This window comes from Mustela nivalis (genome assembly GCF_964662115.1).
Source record: "Mustela nivalis genome assembly, chromosome: 18".
In the NCBI taxonomy this organism is placed as follows: Eukaryota; Metazoa; Chordata; class Mammalia; order Carnivora; family Mustelidae; genus Mustela; species Mustela nivalis.
In genome coordinates, this window is record NC_139037.1 from 49543254 (window position 1) to 49562577 (window position 19324).

Consider the following 19324-nt stretch of genomic DNA (forward strand, 5'->3'; position numbering starts at 1 on the left):
GCTCAGTGAAAAAATGAGTTTTTCTGTGCTTCTTTTTAATGACCTATCCCTTCTCGTATATACATCCCTGCCCTTCCCTCCCTTTCTCCCATCCTCGGGGAACTTCCCCAACGTGGGCTTTCTATCTGCTTCATTTCCTTTTCTTCCTTGTGAATGGGAGAAACCCGTGAACAGAGGCCCACCATGAAACAATGGCCCCTTGGCCACACCGAGACCTGCAGCTCCTCAGGAGAGGCCCCCTCCCCGGACAGAGCCATCCAGAACCCCGCCTTGTTGCCTGCAGAACCGCATGGGGTGGGGGAGGGAGAATCCACGGGCGTCCGCGGGTTATCCCCTCTCCCCATCCTTGGCGGCGGCGTGCTCCTCTGGGCGCCCAGCTCTTCTGTACTTTCCCGCACCAAGGTCTTGTAGGTTGGGTGTCGAGATCCTTCAAGTCTTCCAACGGGTTTGTCCCAAAGTATTGGATTGTTTCAGAATTTACTCCTTCGTATTATAAACAAAGTTCCTTCTAAACTTCACGTTGCGGTTGTCTATGGAGAATATCCAGGGACCTTGCTCCATCCACATGTTCGCGATAACAGATCCTTTGACCAGGTTTGGAGCTTTTGCACGTAGGGTCAGGTTTTCTGCATGTCATGAGTTTGCTTTATCCCTGCCATCTTTACGCCTCTCTTTCTTGTTCTCTCCTGTGCTTGTCAGCCTTTCTAAGAAATGCAGAATGCGGCAATCTTGTGTTGATCATTAACTCAAGGAGAAAGTTTTTTTTTATTTTAAAGATTTTTAAAAAATTTTAACAGACAGAGATCCCAAGTAGAGAGAGGGGCAGGAAGGGGGTGGGGGAAGCAGGCTCCCCGCAAAGCAGGGTGTCCGATGCGGTGCTCAATCCGAGGACCCTGGGATCATGACCTGAGCCAAAGGCAGAGGCCTAACCCACTGGGCCACCCAGGAGCCCCACCAAATAGTAAGGGTTCCAATGAAGCATGATGGCTGTAGGTTTTCATATCAGATGAAGAAAGGTCCATTCGATATTGAGTTTGCTGAGGGCTTTTATCATCCACTGAGATTGAATTTTATCAAATTTTATCATCTATTGAGATGATCCTATGAGTTTTGTCTTTTATTCTATTCATGTCTGGAATGACTTTGATTAATATTTTGGCGACCTCTTTCTTGATATAGTATTTACCATATCGTATAATTCACCCATTGGGAGGGTCCAATTCAGGGGTTTTTGGTGCAGTCCCAGTCCCAGAGTTATGAGACAGAGACTACCATCAGTGGAGCATGAGTGTCACCCCAGAGAGAAACCTGGACCCTTTAGCTGTCAGTCCCAATCTCAGTCTCTCCCTGCTGTCAGCCTCAAGCATCAACGAATCTCCTTTCTGTGTCTATCGATTTGCCTGTTTTGGACATTTCATACAAACATAAGCACGCAATAGGAAGGCTTCTGTGTCCACCTCTGGAAAAGCTTGTTAGTGTTTAAATAGCTTCCATGACCTTGATGTCTTGATGATTGTAGGAGCTTTATCCTAGGAGATGAATCATTTCCATGATCTCAGGGCTATACTGCTGGTCCCTAGTTTTCTGGTACCCAGCCCTAGCGAGGTGGTGGGGAGAGTGTTCCAAACTACAGGGGTTTCATGAAAGAAAGCAGATGAGAGACATGGGTGGTTTGCATCTCCACAGGGAGTTGCAGGATACTTGTTTTGTGCTTCTGGGAACTGGATGACCCTGGGAGGAACAGAACGTCTCCAGGTGTGCAAGGCCCTGAGAGTCAAAGCATCATGAAATATAGAAAGTACAGAATATGACTAATAACTTCTCTTCCCCCCGAGGTCCAAACCCCATGCCTGGTCTCTCCTGCCTACACTGGGGCCCTCTTTACCTGGCTCAGGGACAGAGGGCAGGAAGGGACCCCATGGTCTCTACCTGTCCAGGTGAGCCTGAGGAGCCTGTTCCTCCGTCCCCGCCCCTTGGTGGCCACACCCACGTCCTGGTGGGCTGCACCGTTCTCAGTTGACAATCTCTATTTGGAACCCTCTAAACAGGGAAATGGGGTACGGGGCTACCCCCACCCACCTAGCCCTCTCCCCAATATATAGACACGGGTGTGAAGGCCAAGGTCTCTCCAGTTACACCAAGTATGAAGACATTTGCAAAGACACAGAATGAGACATTCTTCTCACTCAATTCCCTTTCATTTTTAAAAAGATTTTATGTATTTCTTTGACAGAGAGAGAGAGAACAAGCAGGAGTTGTGGCAGAGGGAGGAGGAGAAGCAGGCCCTGCACTGAGCAGGGAACCCTGGGATCAAGACGTGAGCTGAAGGCCGATGCTCAACCCACTTAGCCACCCAGGCACCACTCTCAAAGTCCCTCTGAAAAGCAAATGGAGTTATTTTGTAAAAATATATTCCATCTTAACATGGAATGGGCTGTGGGAGAAGGAGAGATAACAAGCTTCTGGGACAAACAGAAACTAAATGGATTTGCAAACACCAAACCAGCCATACAGGAAATATTGAAAGGGGTCCTCTGAGCAAAACAGAGCCTAAATTGAACAGACCAGAAAGGAACAGAGACAATATACAGTAACAGTCAGCATACAGGAAATCCAATGGCACAAAATTCATCTCTCTTAATAGTTACCCTGAATGTAAATGGGCTCAGTGCCCCAACCAAAAGACACAAAGTACCAGAACGGATTAAAAAAATAAGATCCATCAGTAGGTGGTCTGCAAGAAACTCATTTTCGACCCCAAGACACCTGGAGAGTTATAGTGAGGGGGTAGGAAGCAATTTACCCTGCTAATAGACATCAAAAGGAAGCTGGGGTGGCAATCCTTATGTCAGATAAATTAGATTTTCAACCAAAGACTATAACGAGAGATGAGGGAAGGACACTCTATCCTACTCAAAGGGTCTGTCCAACAAGAAGATCTCCCTATTTTAAATATCTGTGCCCCTAGCAGGGGAGCAGCCAACTATACACATCAATGAAGAACACTATCAAAGAAACATACTGACAATAAAGGATAGCAGTACGGGACTTTAACACCCCTCTCAGGGAAATGGATAGATCATCTAAGCCAAAGATGAACAAAGAAATAAAGGCGTTCAATGACACCCTGGACCAGATGGACATCACAGATATATTCAGAACATTCCATCCCAAAGCAGCAGCGTACACATTCTTCTCTAGGGCACATGGAACCTTCTCCAGAATAGATCACATCCTGGGTCACCAATCAGGTCTCAACCAGTACCAAGGGACTGGGGTCATCCCTTGCATAGTTTTAGACAGTAATATTCTGAAACTAGATTTCAACCACAAGAGCAACGTTGGAATGAACTCAAACACTAGAGGCTAAAGACCATCCTTTAGTAAGAATGAATGGGTCAACCGGGAACGTAAAGAATTTAAAAAATTTCATGGAAACAAATGAAAATGAAAACACAAGTGTTTAAAACCTCTGGGACACAGCAAAGGCGGTCCTGAGAGGACAGTATAGTGCAATACAAGCCTTTGTCAAGAAACAGGTAAGGTCCCCAATATACAACCTCACCCTACACCTCAAGGTGCTGGAGAAAGAACAGAAAAGATAACCTCAACCCAGCAGGAGAAGATAAATAATCAAGATCAGAGCAGACAACAAGGAAATAGAGACCAAAACCAAAACAAAACAAAACAATAGAACAAGTCAACAAAACTAGGAGCTTGTTCTTTGAAAGAATTAGTAAGATTGATAAACCCCTGCCAGACTTACCCAGAAGAAGTGAGAAAGGACCCAAATTAATAAAATCATGAATGAATGCGGAAAGATCACAACCAACACCAAAGAAATACAAACCATTCTAAGAACATATTGTGAGCAACGCTACGCCACCAATGAGACAAGCTGGAAGAAATGGATGCATTCTTAGCGACATAGAAACTACCACAACTGAGCCAGGAAGAAACAGAAAACCTGCAGAGACCCGTAACCAGTAAGGAGATGGAGATCTCCAAACAAACAGGAGCCCAGGGCCAGACGACTCCCTGGGGAACTCTACCAAACATTTAAAGAAGAATTAATTCCTACTCTCCTGAAAGTGTTCCAAAAAATAGAAATGGAAGGAAATCTACCAAACTCATTTTATGAAGCCAACTTTACCTTGATCCCCAAACTGTACAAAGACCCCATCAAAAAAAAAAAAAAAAATTACAGGCAGGACAAGACCTCACCTACAGCTGTGGCATCCCCTCCATGGAGATCTTGACCAAGATGGGCCAGGTGAGCCAGCTCCAAACCACACTGCAAGGCAGGGACCTGCACCGCCCCGCCCCACCCCACCCCTGCCAGCAAGCAGGGCTCCCTGCCCCCTCTCCTCGGCCACAGGGCAGCCACACTGTCTCTGACTCCATCTCTAGGACCCTCTCTGACACCACTCCGGGACCCCGGGACCCAGCGGCCCCTAGCGCTGTAAGTGTCCCCGGATGGCGGAATGATAGAGAAGTGCGGGGCTCAGAGTCTGGGCTGACCAAGCTCCAGGGAGAGTGGAATGTCCCTGGACAGAGCTGCCCTGAGACAGACCCGAGCAGCGACCTTGGGGCCCTGGTCCCTAGGTCCCGGGAGAGCCCTGTGGGCCCTTGTTGTCCCTGTCCCTTTCGTGGTCCTGTGCGGACAAGGTCGGTAGGTCGGAAGGGAGTTGGACATGGGTGTTCAAGCCAGGGGCCAGACCCCGGGCCCGCACTGTGTGTGTGGGTGTGGGCAGCACCTCCTGAGGATTGAGCTGCGTGGTGGACGCAGGCCTGAGGCTGCAGAGTGAGCAGAGCCCGGCGCTCCTTGTGTGGGAGCCTGGGTGGGCAGAGGGAAGGAGGACGAGCTTTGCACAGACTGTGGTGACCTGAGGCCAGCGGCACCTTGCAGTCACTCTGCTGCCAGCCCCATCCTGGCCCTTTGGGCACAGGCTGGGTCGCAGTGTATTATTTCAGGGTCTGGATGGTGGCGTCAAACCGAGATGGGTAGGGCCCCGGGTCCCTCACCGTTGTCTGCCTGGAGGCCCCTCTGCGGGGAGCCCTGCCGGGACTGGGGAGGCGGCCTGGGCCGAGCCACCCTCTTCTGTCTGAGTGTCTGTCTGGCGCGTCTCGCAGAGAGTCTGGGCTCCATAAGTCAGGCCGGCTTTGTGTCTACCACGACAACACTTTATTGAATGTCAGCAGTCAAGAAGGGCTCAGAACCATGGGTGCCAGCCTTCCCCTGGGAACAGAGACCTGCTTCTCCTTCAGGGACAGGAGGAAATTGCACGGAGGCTTGAGCGCTGGTGTCCTCCACTTGTCGCTTCCACTTGTGCTGAGTGCAGGTGTCAGAATGTTTCCCGAGCTTGGGGTTTTGAGAGGCAGGTGCTAGGATGATGACCTGAGCTGGGATGCAGCGTCGGGGTTCCGGACTGGGTCCTGACACGTCTGCCTGGCCTCGGCCACTGCCCCGTGGCTGCCAGGTGATCGCTGGAGTCCTGGGCTCTGGTGGCCCTTGCCTCCTCCTGAGGGGGAGGGGAGGGCGGAGCCCACTGCACTTCCTTGTGCGCCCAGGCTGGGGTGACCTTTGGTGGGAGTCGTGCACCCGTGGGGCACACCCAGTCCCCACGCAGACACAGTGTGTTCTTCATGGACTTCATCAGCTTTGGGTCAGAACTCAGGACTGCCCAAGGCCATGAGGCCTCAGACCCCTCAGTTCTCCTTCTGGTCTTTGTGGGGGTGGGGAGCTTGTGTCGTCTCTGCTCCCCCGGGCCTGGGGTCAGGCCAGCAGAGGTCCCTCTAGGTCAGTGACTTGTACCTCCTGGCGGGGGTGCGATCTTCTAAAAAGTCCAGAGTGAGGAGGCAGGGCACCGTGCTGGCTGCCCAGAGCCTCTCAGCCCCCAAGCTCTTCTCCAGAGGCCTTGGGGAATCGACGTTGTGCATCGAGGAGGCGGTCAGCGGGGCCCAGGCATGTGCAGGGCTCCGGGGCTGCGGGCTCTGCACTGGCCTGCAGGTGTCTCGGCTGGGCCGGTCTAAGCGCACACAGGGGTAGGGGCTGCGGAGGCCCCAGGGCAGGAATGGTGTCCCGGGCCCTACAGCGTCCTCCTTCCTGGGCTGGGGAGACCTCATCCCAGGAGACCCAGAAACATTTTGGGGCCTGGACTGGGTTGTGGCCACAGGTGTGGCTCTGGTAGTGGCTGAAGGAAAAGGGGCCCACGGTTGTGGCCTCAAGGCCATGTCCACAGGCCCGCTGCACATATCCCCCTGGTGTCCTCGGAGGTTGGGGAGGGAACTGCATTGCTGCCGGGGCTGCCGCGACAGACTGGGGTGCCAGGGGCTCCCGGCCGTAGGGTTGCAGCCAAGGGCTGCGTAGACCTTCCCTCCCGCAGCGGCTGCTCGGCCTTGATCATGGCCTGGCGTGGAAGGGGTCCCGGCTCCTCAGCGTGTCTGGCTGGGCCTGGGGAGGCCAGCCCGTCTGCTCCGGAGAGCATCTCCAGGGTAGGAGAGAGGAAGAGGGCCATTGGGGCTGGGGACCCCGGCTCCTGGCCAAAGGGCATCTTGGGGAGCTCCTCAGGGCCGGCTGCAAAGAGGCAGACTGGGTCAGCGTCTCCAGTAGGCTGCTTGTGCCTAGCAGGCTGTGCCCCCAGGCTGTGCTCCCGGCTCCCTGGGTGTCCACCCCGGCCTGCCCCTCACAGTTAATCCAGGCTGCGCATGCCCTGCCCCCACAGGGAGCACCACAATGCACGGGCCGGGCCTGGGTTCCCCGAGGTTGGAGCAGAAGAACAGAGGGACAGAGACACAGAGGAGGGCCCCCGGGGACTGGGTCCACTGTGAGCTGCCCCAGGAGGGTGAGGCGGGAGGGGCTGGGGACCGGAGCACACCTGGCAGGGGCAGGTCGCACTTCCTCCGTCGGAGATGGGCCATGGAGGCCCGAAGGTGTCTGAGGACGGCCTCATCCTCCAGGGCCCAGGGCTGGGCCAGGGTGTCTTGAAGGAAGTCCTGTAGCCCTTCCAGGGGCAGCTTCAGGAGGGGTTCTGGGCAATGGGTGTGAGTCAGAGCAGAGGGGCGCCTCTCCACCATCCTAGGATCCTGCCCGGGGACAGCGGATGGGCGTCCCTTTGTTCCCAGGAGCACCACGGGCAGAGCCTCGCAGGAGAGGGCCAGTGGCCCCTGCTACTCTGCAGGGCAGCCCCCAAGCCACCAGCCAGCCAGTGTCCCTCCACCAAGGCCAGCCCTGCTCCTCATTCCTGGGAGGAGTGGGCCATCTCCCCAGTCCCCGAAACCTGCATCAGACACACCTGGGCTCCCGCGCGGTCCCTTACTGCGGTGCAGCCTGAGGACGGTGTAGGCCATAGCTGTGAGGATGCGCTCTCTGACCAGGATGTAGGTGTCCCAGAGCTTCAGGGTGATCGCGATTGGGGTCTGCGGGTGAGCGGGTGTTGGGGGAGCAGCCTCAGTTAGGCCCAGTGGTTCTCAGCCTGCGTGAAGGCCTCCCGTCTGCCCTGCCCCTGCCATCCCGTCTCCCTGGCTGCGACGGACGGGGATCTGCAACCCGTCCCGTGGGTGTCCTCCTCCTGGGGAAGATGGGCTTTAGACGACCTTGGGCGGGAACGGACTGGCCAGTACGACACCCAGAAATGCGGGGCCACAGTCTCTGCCCCACTCTCGGTGCCCACAAACCCCGACGGGACTGCAGGTTGGCCGCAGAATGGGCCGAGGTCCCGTCTGCTCCCAGGCTGACCTGGCCTTCCTGGGGAGGCGGAGACAGACAGGGCCGGTCCCCGGAACCTCCTCCAGGGGCCCCGTTCGAGGCTGCAGGATGCGTCTGGACCGTGAGCCTCAGGCTCAGGGCCTTCGTGGTCGGGACTGGCTGGTCTGGATCGTGAGGCTGAGCTCGGGCTTCCCCTGGGCCCGGGGCCAGGAGCAGGTCAGGGACCAGATTTGCCTGAGGGTCTTACCCGGCCGATGAAACATTGGAGAAACCACTTGGTGGTGTACAGCCCCGCGCTCATCCCTTGCTCGTCCTGGCAGAAGGACACAAGGTGCTCGGGGCCCAGCCAGTGGCCTCACACCACCCGCGCAGCCAGGTGTACACACCCCTTGTCTCCACTCAGCCCCGAGGGCACCCTGGGCCCAGCAGGAGACAGAGCAGGACACCGGGCTCTGGGCAGCATGGGCAGGGTTCTGTGGGTCCCATAACCCTGCCCTGGGCGGAGAGGGCTGGTCCTCCGGGGAGCGTCTACTCACGAGGTGTTTCTTCAGGCCTTTGAGCTCCTTCTTCATGATGATGTCATGATGCCGCTGGAATCGGGCCAGCTTTGGGAATCCCGGAGCGAATAACCCTGAGAAGGCCGCAGGCACCCCCACCATCAGAGTCTTGTCCCCCACCCGGTGGGGGGTGACTCTGCCAGGGGGCTCCGCTCCCATGCCCTGACTGGAGTGTGTGGCCATAGCCCTCCCAGCCCTGGCTGCGCCCGCTGGTCCACAACCACAGCAGAGCCGTCCAGGTCTGGGGGCCGTGCCAGAGGTCCCTCCTCCTCACAGAGACCCAGGTGAGTGGGTGGCCCGGCTGAGCACCAGGCTCGTCAGACCCAGCACAGTTCCTGTGATGGTTACAGCAGGGACAAGGGGGTCACCAGCCCTGAGGGGCAGAATGAGGCTCCCACATGGAGGGTGATGGCCTGGGCTTGGGTGCTGGACTGAGGGTCCAGGGAGCGGGTCATGCCACCATCAGGTCTTCGTCTGACCGTGGCCTGCCGGGGTACCCTGCGGGTAAGCTGGCTGCCAGACAGGGTGCTGAAGGCCCTGTGGGAAGGCGAGAACGGTCTGCAAACGCTGGGGCCAGTGACCATGGCTACAATCGCCCTGAGGAGGCCGTGCCCTTTGCGAGTGTGGAGGCGGGCTGGCTTTGGGTCCCAGTGGCCCCACTGCTCTGCCGCCCTGCAGGGAGGAAGTCCTGAGTTGCAGTTCCTGCCCAGGTGCCCTGCAGGCCCCCTACCGTGCATGGCGTGGGTCTCCAAGCTCATCAGCTGGGCCAGGGCCCAGAAGGCGTCTTCCTCACCCAGGAACATCAGGAGGAGTCCAACAATGTCGCTCATCCCCTGACATTAGCCCACCACCTGCAAGAGCCAGACCCCATGGAATGGGGCCACCTTGCTGGGGGAAGGTCATGACAAGGGAACCGCCCTCCCCACCCAGGTCCCGATCCTCCCACGGGCTCTTCAGGACCCAGCCCTGATCGTTAGCACCACCGTGGTGCAGGCCAGAGCCCACAGGCACCCAGCCCTCAGGGACTCATGGGCCTTCCCTCTCCCGCACTGAGGTCTGCACCCCAGCCCGGCCTCAGTCCTAGGGTGTAGGGTCCCTCGCTTGTGTCTCTGTGCCCATGGGAACTGGAGTCCCAACCAGGAGTCCCGCCTGCTCAGGCATCCTGGAGACAAAGGGCACCTGCGGAGCAGGAGTGCTGGTGGCAGGGACACTCACAGGGTTGTAGACCGAATAGGCCAGGAGGACGTGGAACAGGGCTCGCTGCCTGGGGATGGGGAGAGCAGGGTGGGTGGCTTTGTCTGACCGAGCCGCCTGGGAGCCCCACCACCCACGAGCAGAGTGCAGCTCCAGGGGACCCGCGGTTCAGCCAGACTTGGCGGGGGAAACTTGCAGAGGGGGATGGGGCTGGTGAGTACGGGACCGGGGGCGGGGCTGGGTGGTATTTGGCGGTTCACGGTCCTGGCTATCTTTATAGTGTACACTGTGGAAAATACAATGCCAGTCCACGCAGAAACACACCCAGCGGGCGGTCCCCTTGAGCGTGTGCCCCTAGTCCGTCCATGTGTGTCCTCGCCCGGCCGAGTCTGTGCTGCCAGTCTCCCAGCTCCCCGTAGTGACCCCTGCCACGACCCCACACTCTGGCTCGGCTCCCCTCCTACGTGCTCCACGCCAACCTTTGGGTTCCGCTCACATGGATCCCCGCCAGGCCCTGGCTCCATGCCCTCCCCATCGCAGCAGCCCCGGGGTGTGGGTAGGGACCCCTGGGTCCTCCCTTCCACGTTCACCATGTGGCTGAGACCACATTTGCTGCCATTCCTCTACCTCTCCTTAGCGACCCTGTGTCCTCCACCCAGAAGCCCCCTGGGTCGCGCCGGATCCCCCAATGAGCTCCCGTGCCCCCAGAGCCCTGCTTGTCCCCCAGCCTCACCTGACGCCATAGCGGACCCGGAACATGATGTGGTTCCGGAAGGTCCGGTTCACGTCCAGGTCGATTTGTCTGATGTCTTTGCAGGATAGTTGGGCCTGCTCCTTCATTTTCTGGGGGCAGAACCGGGGAGGAGGAGCCAGCATCAGCACTCAGATCCCCAACTGCCACCGACGGCCCCCGAGAGAGAGCGTCCCGAGCCGCCTTGGGCCATGTCCTGAGGACACCTCCTTCCTTTCGTGGTCTCTGAGGCGGCCCCCTCCCCCAGGATCCACCGTGCTCAGGATGCCTGCATCAGGGATCGTGTGGGCAGGCCTGGGGTCCGAAGACACTACCAAGGGTCAGCCCTCGGGTCTTCCCCTCCCCCATATGGAGCCCTGTCCTTCAGGACTGAGCTCCAGCCAGGACCCTGACTAGCATTTCCCTGCGGGGTGTCCTCGGCTCCTGCCCAGGCCTCCTCCAAGGGCCACCTCTCTGCTGAGGGCGCAAAGCTTACCTCGTACAGCCCCTGGTGGGTGGACTTGACCTTTGGAATATCGAGCAGCAGGGCCCACACCTGACCCCTCACCTGGGGAGGGACCCCTTTATAGAGGCGCCGACGCATCTGCAGGAGAGAAGGCAGTGCTGGGACCCAGAACCAGGCCTGCCCTGCCAGGCCTGGGAGCAAGAGGCATCCGGAAGCTTTTGGCTTGGCTCCGTGGCGTCCCCGAGAGGCTCGGTTTCCTTGGAGCTGGGCCCCGTCTCCCATGAGGAGGAGGGCACTGAGCCCTGAACCGTCGCTTCCTCTGCTGCCGGCTTGGAACTGGGGAGGCTGGGGCTCTGCCAGAAGACTCTCCCCAGACAGGGGCACTCCCGTGGAGTCAGTGTCTGGGGAGGTAGGGGGCTTTCCCCCCACCCCCATGGGACTGATGCCATCTGCGGGCCCACAGCACCCACCTTCTCACTGGGCCCTTAGTGGTCCCAGTTTCGTAGCATTTTCACCCACTTGTCGGCCCTGCGGGTCTCCTGGCGATGTTGCTGGAATAGGAGAAGGGGGGCAGCGGATAAGCTGCGCGGAGCGGGATACCGGCCCATGTAGAGTGTCCAGAAGCCCTGGGGGCCGAGACTGTGCTGGGAACAGACTCAGAGGGGATTGAGAGGCAAAGGGCCGTCCCGCGGACCGAGTCACCGGGGCTCAGGCGCGTTCCTGGCCACGTGCGGATTCCTGGGACAGGGACTTTGGTGACCTAGCCCTTGGGACAGCTTTGGGGACTAGGTCTGCCGTCACCGGCCCTATGCCCACCCACCGTGTCCTGCCCATGCCCCAGGAGAGGCTCGTACCTTGGCCTCTCGGGGGCTGAGGCCGGGCAGCTCCTTCTCCCTGGAAGGCAAGAGAAACAGTCCTGAGCACCAGGCCCCCCACCCTGGAGCCCCCAAGACCCGGGAGGGGATGCCTGACCCCGTGGAGGGCTGGGGCTGCCAGTTGCCTGTGGCTCAGGTGGGGGCAGCAGCATCCCGCCTGGGGCGTGAGAAGGTGGTTGCTGCCAGGTGGGCTGGGCTGGTGTCCCTCAGCTGTCCCCCAGGAGGGACCTGCTCCTAAAGTGGGATGGGCCACTCCTAGTCCTGTCACTGCTGCCTGGGTGGCCCCTGTGACCATCAGTCTGAGGACATCACGGGCTCACCGGGCCCACGTGCCCAGTGTCTGGCCTGCCACTCCTTCACTGTGTCCATCACGCTGCTGTCCCGACTCCACCCCTCTTGCTGGTCACTTCTGCCACTCTGGCCCCAGTCTTGTCAGAGCCACGGGTAAGACCCCACCGTCCCACCTATATCACTGGGCGGTGAGCAGGGTCTGAGGACCTGTGAGTAGCGTGGCGACCGAACGTGGAATCTCTGGCCACGGTGAGGACTCGCCGGGCCCCTCGACCTAACAGACTCCATTCCTAGTAGCAAGGCCACTGTGCCATCCCCTGTCCTGGTTCCCCCCTCCTGGACAGCCTCCTGTCCCTCTCCGTGACCCTCGCCCAGGTATGTCGGCCCCTCCCTCTGCTGCCCATCACCCCTCCCTGACCTGGCCTTGTACCTGGCATCAACCTGCCATCCCCCAGAAGCCTTTGGGAGCTGTGGCGGTCCTAGCCTGGGGATGTCACTGGGGGTACCCCTCCGCCCTCGCCCCAGACCACACCACCCTCCTTCGGAAAGGACGCCAGCATTCCAGAGCCCCTCACCCTCTATAGTCCGAACTGAACTGACTGGACATAGAGACAGAATGCAGGAGGCAGTCCCTGGGCCTCCCGGAAACAGGCGTGTATGCCTCTTGTTGGGGTGCCCAGCGGCCCAGCCCAAGTCCCAGCTCCATTCCTGCCATGATCTCAGTCTGCCTCCCGCTTCACCCAGCTCCAGCCAGAGCAGAGTCGGGCCTCAGAGGGCTGCAGGGAGCCAGGCCCTGAGCTAGGGACATGGGTCCTGCCTCCACAGAGAGAAGTTCCTGTCAATGCATTCTGCCCCTGAGCTAGACGGAGGAAGGCCTCGGGACTCACTGCAGGAAGCCATGATGGTCCGTGAGCCTGCACAGCGAGAGGTCAGCACCTTCCTGGGCGTCCCCTGGAGACCCCGCTGGGCGTGCCTGAAACAGAGAGGGTCCGTGGTGGGGGTCCCGTCTGAGCTAGGGGCAGGGGGAAAGGAGGGAGCAGAATGGCTCCCCTTGCCCCTGCATCCTCAGGGAGCCGAGGACCCTCCGAAAAGGGGCAGCATGAGAGCCAGGCCCTTTCGGCTCTGGAGCAGGCTGACAGCGTGCCTGCGTCTGTCCGTGATGCCCCACTTTGGTCTCCTCTACGGGACTGTGGCTCTGGTCCCTGCCTGGGGCATTCATGCTCTCGCTGCTGAAGTCTCCCTTGGGGCCAGACCTGCTCCTACACGCCTAGGACCCCACCTGGATCTCCTGAGCACCCGCTGTCTGGAATCCAGCAGGGCCTCCCGAACTCCTGCCGTCTACGATCCCCACCTTGAATTCATCGACGATGGACACCTAGGATCCCTGATGGACCCTCAGCTGCTTCCCATGCCCGGGACCCTCCCTCATGTCGCACTTGTTCCCGAAGACTCTTGTCCTCTTCTGGTCTGAACGGGCCCATCCTCGGCTCGGGCCCCATCCCTGCAATGAGGGTCCGGCGAGTTGATAGGTCCCCTCTGGGCCTCACCTGGGTGTAATTGGCTAGGATGTGGGCCCGTTCCAAGGCCATCCGTGTCTCCAGGTCCTGGTTCATGGTGCTGCCAACTAAAAACATCCCGAGGGGACCCTGCATGAGAACCTCCAGGGAACCAAGGCGTGTGTTCCCATCAGGCAGATCCCCAGTCTGTCTGAGCCCAGAGTGGAGAGAACCCTGGGGCTCCAAGGGCTGTGCTGGGTCGACGGATCCCACGTGGGCAATGCCTCCCAGGGACACTCCTGCCTCCAGACTCCCTTCCCAGCCACCGTCCCTGGCACGTGGTCACACTGAGAGCACAGTACCCTCGGTCCCCACAGTCCCCACGGTACTTCACCCGTACACCTTGTACCCAGGAGCACAGGGAGGTCTGGGTTTCTCCGGGAATTGCTTACCTGAAGCTGGGGTGGCGTCCCCGAGCCTGGGGCCGACAGTGCCAGGCTGGATGGAATGACCGGCCAGCGAGTGTCCCTGCAGGCTTGGGGGGGGGGTTGAATGTGACTCTGAGTTGTGACAAGCTCATGGGACAACAGGGAAAAGCCTGTGAGCGTGACGTCCCCACATGAATACATGACAGCAAGAGTCTGAACGGGCTCCCCAACTGGCAGCCTGGGGTTTGGGAATTGTCCGAAGAGGGGCGGAGGGGAGAGCAGGAGAGACTCTGTGGTCCCTGGAGGGAGGGGCTTGTGGGCTCCTTGCCTATGAGGCTGGGACCGGGTGGCAGCGGGTGCAGCCTACCCTCCAGGGGGATGTGGAAAGGCTGACGCGCCGTTTTAAGGACTGCGCTTGGGGTCTGGAATTCTCGGCCACAGCCCTGGAGGCCTGTGCTGGTCCCCCTGAGCCTGTAGGCCCCACAGCGGCCCGAAAGGAGCAGCTCACACTCACCTGTGACCTGTCGCTGTGGGGGCTGCGCCTGTGGTCTACACGGGGTTCGTGGGGGGAGCACATCAGTGAACGTTTGGCAGAGCCGGGAACAGAGAGCGCGAGCGACTCCAGCTGCCGGCGGACACAGAGCACAGTGCTCGCCAGGCAGCTGCGGAACCCTGAGGCGCCACCATTCCTTCCACGGCGGGTCCCGTGTCATCCGTGTGGGTCAGCGGGGTTCTGTCTGCACTGAGCCCTTCCCCCTGCAGCTCTCACTCTCTAGGAGGGTCCTGGTACCACCCATGGTGGGAAGGGAATGTTTGGCACCCTCACACTATCCTGGCTCCTATGCGGGGGCCCTTAAGGCAACCCCCTGCTTCGTAGACAGGTTTATGAATGTGCTCCCAACCCATGGATTGCCAGCGTGCGTTCTGTCCTCGAGCACATTGGAGGGGTGCCTGGGGGTCTTGGTTGGGTGACGGTCCCCCTCTAGATATTGGCTCAGGACATGATCTGCCTGGTGGAGAGATGGACCCTGTGTTGGTTCCTGGATGCTGCTGGGAGTCCGCGTCAGGGTCTCTCTCCCTCTCCCTCTGCCCTCCTTCCACCTCAGCTCTCTCTCTCTCTCTCTCTCTCTCTCAAATAACTAAGAAATCAGTGGTTTTCAATACACATTGCAGACCATGGGAGGAATCGCTCTCATGTCTGCAGAGGTGCCGCCTCCTTAGAACGGCAGAATCATGGCCTTTCATGGACCCATGAGGATTTCTACAGGAAGCCCCTCGTCGTCCCTGTGTACTACGGTGTTGTCAACACGTCATGGTACATGCGTTTCAGGAGTGCCACTCAGTGATTCAATGGTTGTCCACATTCATCTGTGCTCTGGAAGAGTAGTGTCCTCCCCTTCTGTCCCCATACCAAGTTTTGACCATCCCAGGACGAGGGACTGCATTCCCTACATTCTCTGTTCGCGTTTCTGGGACCTCTTTAGCTTCGCACTGGAAGTTTAGAGCTCTCAAGAGTCTTCAGGTCTACTGCCCACCCCGCACCCACCACCCATGTTCCCTCCTGCAAATCCTCCAATGCCATGCCCCACTTTCACTAGATAAAGGACCCAAGCCGTATTAGCATCTTAATGGATGCACAGAGAGTCTGGGACCAAGGACAGCTTCCATTCTTGATAAAAACTCTCCACAGTGGAGGGAGAGAGGGAACATACCTCAATGTTCGAAAAGCCGTCTAAGAGACCCCACAGCGAGTACCACTCTCAATGGGGTAAGCCGAGAGCTTTTCCCCTCAGGCCAGGAGCACGGCAGGGATGTCCACCCTCACCACAGCTGCCAGCAGAGCACAGCAAGTCCTACCCTCAGCCGTCAAACAACACAAAGAAATTCAAAGCATCTGAATTGGAAAAGAAGACATCAGACTTGTCCTCCTCACAGATGAGATCCTCTTCTTGGAACCTTTCTATGGACAACCTAAAAGTCTCCACCCCAGGATGGCTAGAACTCATCTGGGAATTGAGAAAGTCGTAGGATAGACGTCGAATGCACAGAAGTCAGTTGCTTTTCTGTGCGCTAACAGGGAGATGAAAGGGAAATGAAGGAATCCATCCCACTTACGATGACACCCAAACCCAGAAGATACGGAGGAATCAACCCAGCAAGGAGGTACAGGATCGCTCTTCTGAAAACGACAACACTTGTGAAAGACATCGAGGAAGACACCGAGAAGGAGAAAAATATTCCGTGCTCATGGTTAGGAAGACATAGTATCATTAAAATGTCTACCATTAATCGCTTCTCGGCCTTTTGGCTAAGATCAAGTGTAGTATCTGTTCTTATCAGTTTAAAATGTCTACCATTAAATGTCTATCATTAAAATGCCCAGAGCATTCTCCCCACTCAATGGGATTGGGAGTGTCCACCCAGCTCCCTCCACTCAGGGGCAAATCCCGAGACAAACCTAGCCCGGAGGTGCTCGTGGCTGCAGACGGAGGATGGGATTCCCTCCAGGGGGAAGGGCTTGGAAGCCAACACTGTGGGAGACCCAAGGGTGCTGGTCGCAGGGGACAGGGTCACAGACTTGCACCCTGAGCTGAGTCGCTGGCCGGAGGGTCTTCAGGATCCCTGTGAGGGGGCAGGGATTCACACCTTGGGCCAATTTGCAGCCTGGAGACATACAGCCTGGCTCAGACCCCAGCCCCAGCCTGGGGCACAGGCGCGGCCCCACCTCAGGCCCTAGGAGGGTGGCTGGGCTTCCCACGTGCAGCTCTGGACAGCCACGTCCCGGTAGCCCCTGCAGTCCTCCAACAAACACTGTCGGCAGGCTGGTTGGAGCTGAGCCTGTCGAGGCGGCCCTGGTGCAGGGCCCAGGTGTGTGCGTGGCACTTGCGACTCAGGGTGGCCCCTTCAGGGGTGCAGAGGCCCCCGAGCTCCCTGCGGGTGACTGACCAGTGGAGGTCCTCAGCAGGCTCCAGTCCGGTGAAGGGAGCAGACCTCTGTTTCTCTGGGAGCTCCCGGCCCGGCATGGACCAGCAAGGTACCACCACCTCCTGGGACCCCGTTGCCCACCATGAGGCTCAGACCAGCATCCTCTGGGCTGCAGATGAGACCAGGAGCGGGTTCCGTCCCTGCTGCTCCCAACCAATGCTCTGGATCCAGCACAGCCCGACACACCGGCCTCACCCCTGCCACAGTCCATCTGCCCAGGTTCCAAGGACACCTGCAAGCTTTGGGATGGCGTCATCGCCCTGAGTAGGGTCTCAGCAAAGCCGTGCCCTGCTCGACCCTGCAGCCCCCTCCAATGCGCCATAGTGAGTGCTGCAAACTCCACTGGATTCACCCTTCCCTCCTTCGAGGCACCGCCCCGGCACCCTACCCACGTGCCCACTCCTTTCAGGCTCTGCCTGTCACTACCATTGTCATCGTAATTACATTTTGTTAATGACGTATTGTGTGTTAGCATCTGTGTATTATAGTTCTCCATGGAGGTGTGAGGCCGTAGCAGGCCGTGTCCACCTGATTCAACAGAGCCCACCTGGGCATCTTGTCTCCCTCTAGTTATCTCCTTATGGACTCCATCCCCAAATACAGTCACCCTGGGGGTCAGGGCATCAACATAGGAAGGTCACGAGTCTGCCTTCCCATCCAAACCTCAGTTTATGCCGGTGCTGGTTCATGGTGGAGGGGACAGTCAGGTGCCCTCGGGGTTGAGACCTGATGCCCCATGACCTGTTCCTTGTGACATAGAATGTATTTTTACAAAGATATCTCTGTTTACTTTTCAGAGGGATTTTAGAGGGGCACCAAGGGGGGAATGGGTTGAGCGTCTGCCTTCATCTCAGGTCATGATCCCAGTGTTCCCTGCTCAGTGCGGAGCCGGCTTCTCCATCTCCCTCTGCCACTCCTCCTGCTTGTTCTCTCTCTCTGTCAAGGAAATACATAAATTCTGCACCTGCAGACAGTCTGTCCCTGCCAGGGTCATCCAGTTCCTCGAAGCAGAAAACAACTAGCCTGAAACTCCCTGTGGAGATGCAAACCACCTGTGTCTCTCATCTGCTCTTTTCACGAAACTTGTATGGTTTGGGACACTCTCCCCCTGGCCTCATCATGCCAGGGCTAGGTACCAGACAACTAGGGACCATAGATATAATCCAGAGCTCACTGAAATTTTTCAAACTATCCAATCCTAAGCCTGTTTGGCTCGCATACCCTGACTCAGCTGTTCCTTCCCACAAAACCCACAATAGATACCTGGCCCATGCTCTCCTCTCAGTCCCTGAGCCTCCACACTCACCACATGCTTCCCTGTGGGGCCCCATGGGGCCCAGAGTGGCATGGCTCCTTCTCTCCAGAGCCATGAATAGTGACCTCTCCTCTCAGACATGGTGTCTCTGTGTCTGTCACCTTAGTCTACCTGACTCAAACAAATCCTGGGGGCATCTTGAAACAGGGCCGGGGGTAGGCAATGAAAGCACATCAAATCCAGATCTGGTGGAAGAAGGGACCATCCTAGGTGGCAGTGGAGCAGGAGAAACTGAGCCCAGGGTCTCTCATGAAGGGAGAGGCTGGCTTGGGGAAATGAGCTAGGCCGTGGTGCATTGGCACAGGAGACAGAGTAGGAGCAAAGGAATCCATCGAGTAAGCTGGTATTTCAATGAAAATGGCTACAGGCTTCTCTCGTTGAATATGGAAGATGGGACACTGGAATGAACTCCAAATTGTTAGAATCCTTAGTGTCTGCATAAAATATAATTTTTAATTTCTATATAAAGAAAGAACAGTAGAAATATAAAAGATATATAAAGATACAGAAATCAGTGTAAATGTGTGTTTCTTTGTGTGTGTACACTATATATATATACACACCCTTTATGTACACACGCACCATGCACACACACACACACACATACACACAGACACCCGTGTATGTACTATGTTCATCGAGAAGGTCTGGATGGTGGACTGGAAGAGACTGGGGAAAATTCCAGAAGTTTATAAGCACACCCAGAACCCAGTCTTGGCTCCTAAATACCATTGTGCATGAAAAGAAAGCCAGGTCATCCTCAGAGAAATGCCTCATGCCAGTATGAGAGCCCATAAGGGATCTGGACAACCAGGCTGTGCTAGAAAGTAAGATAGGAATTAAGGAATTTGAATACGTGTGAAACGGACTCAGAAGTCAGCTCAAAGTGGTTCCTACTGGCTAAATCAGAAACAAGCCAAGAGTAAAAATAAGGAACCATAGTAACAGAACTGATATCCCTCTGAGCACAATGAGAAAATGTGAGTATTTTCTGACATGCTAACATAAATAAATGACTGACTCAATGAACGTGAATGAGAAGACAATGGGTCTCAAATGGTCTCCAGCAAAGTACGTATTCCTTACGAAGGGTAAAAGAGTATCTTGATGCTGAGGGCCTCGCAGACACCACTTTGATCCAACCACTGGGGCGAGCACCATTCGTCACAGGCAAACCAAGTGGACACCCCCAACAGGAGGCAGGAGAAGAGCCAAGCCTCACTTCTACAGTGCCTTCTGTGGCCGTGAGCAAACTCCACACAACCCAAGCCAACTCAGA

General features: G+C 57.3%; 1 protein-coding gene across 1 annotated transcript in view; it reads right to left on the minus strand.

Annotated features, from left to right (window-relative positions):
* The window catches only part of LOC309853924 (USP6 N-terminal-like protein), a gene marked incomplete at its 3' end in the record, with an annotated part of 48506 nt that extends 35115 nt beyond the window's left edge, over window positions 1-13391 (minus strand). Inside the window, exons 1-2 of the mRNA XM_082712527.1 lie at window positions 13369-13391; window positions 12709-12794 (exon numbers count right to left, since the gene is read on the minus strand). The remainder of the gene's footprint in view (window positions 1-12708; window positions 12795-13368) is intronic.
* Between the last annotated feature and the right edge of the window lie 5933 nt (window positions 13392-19324).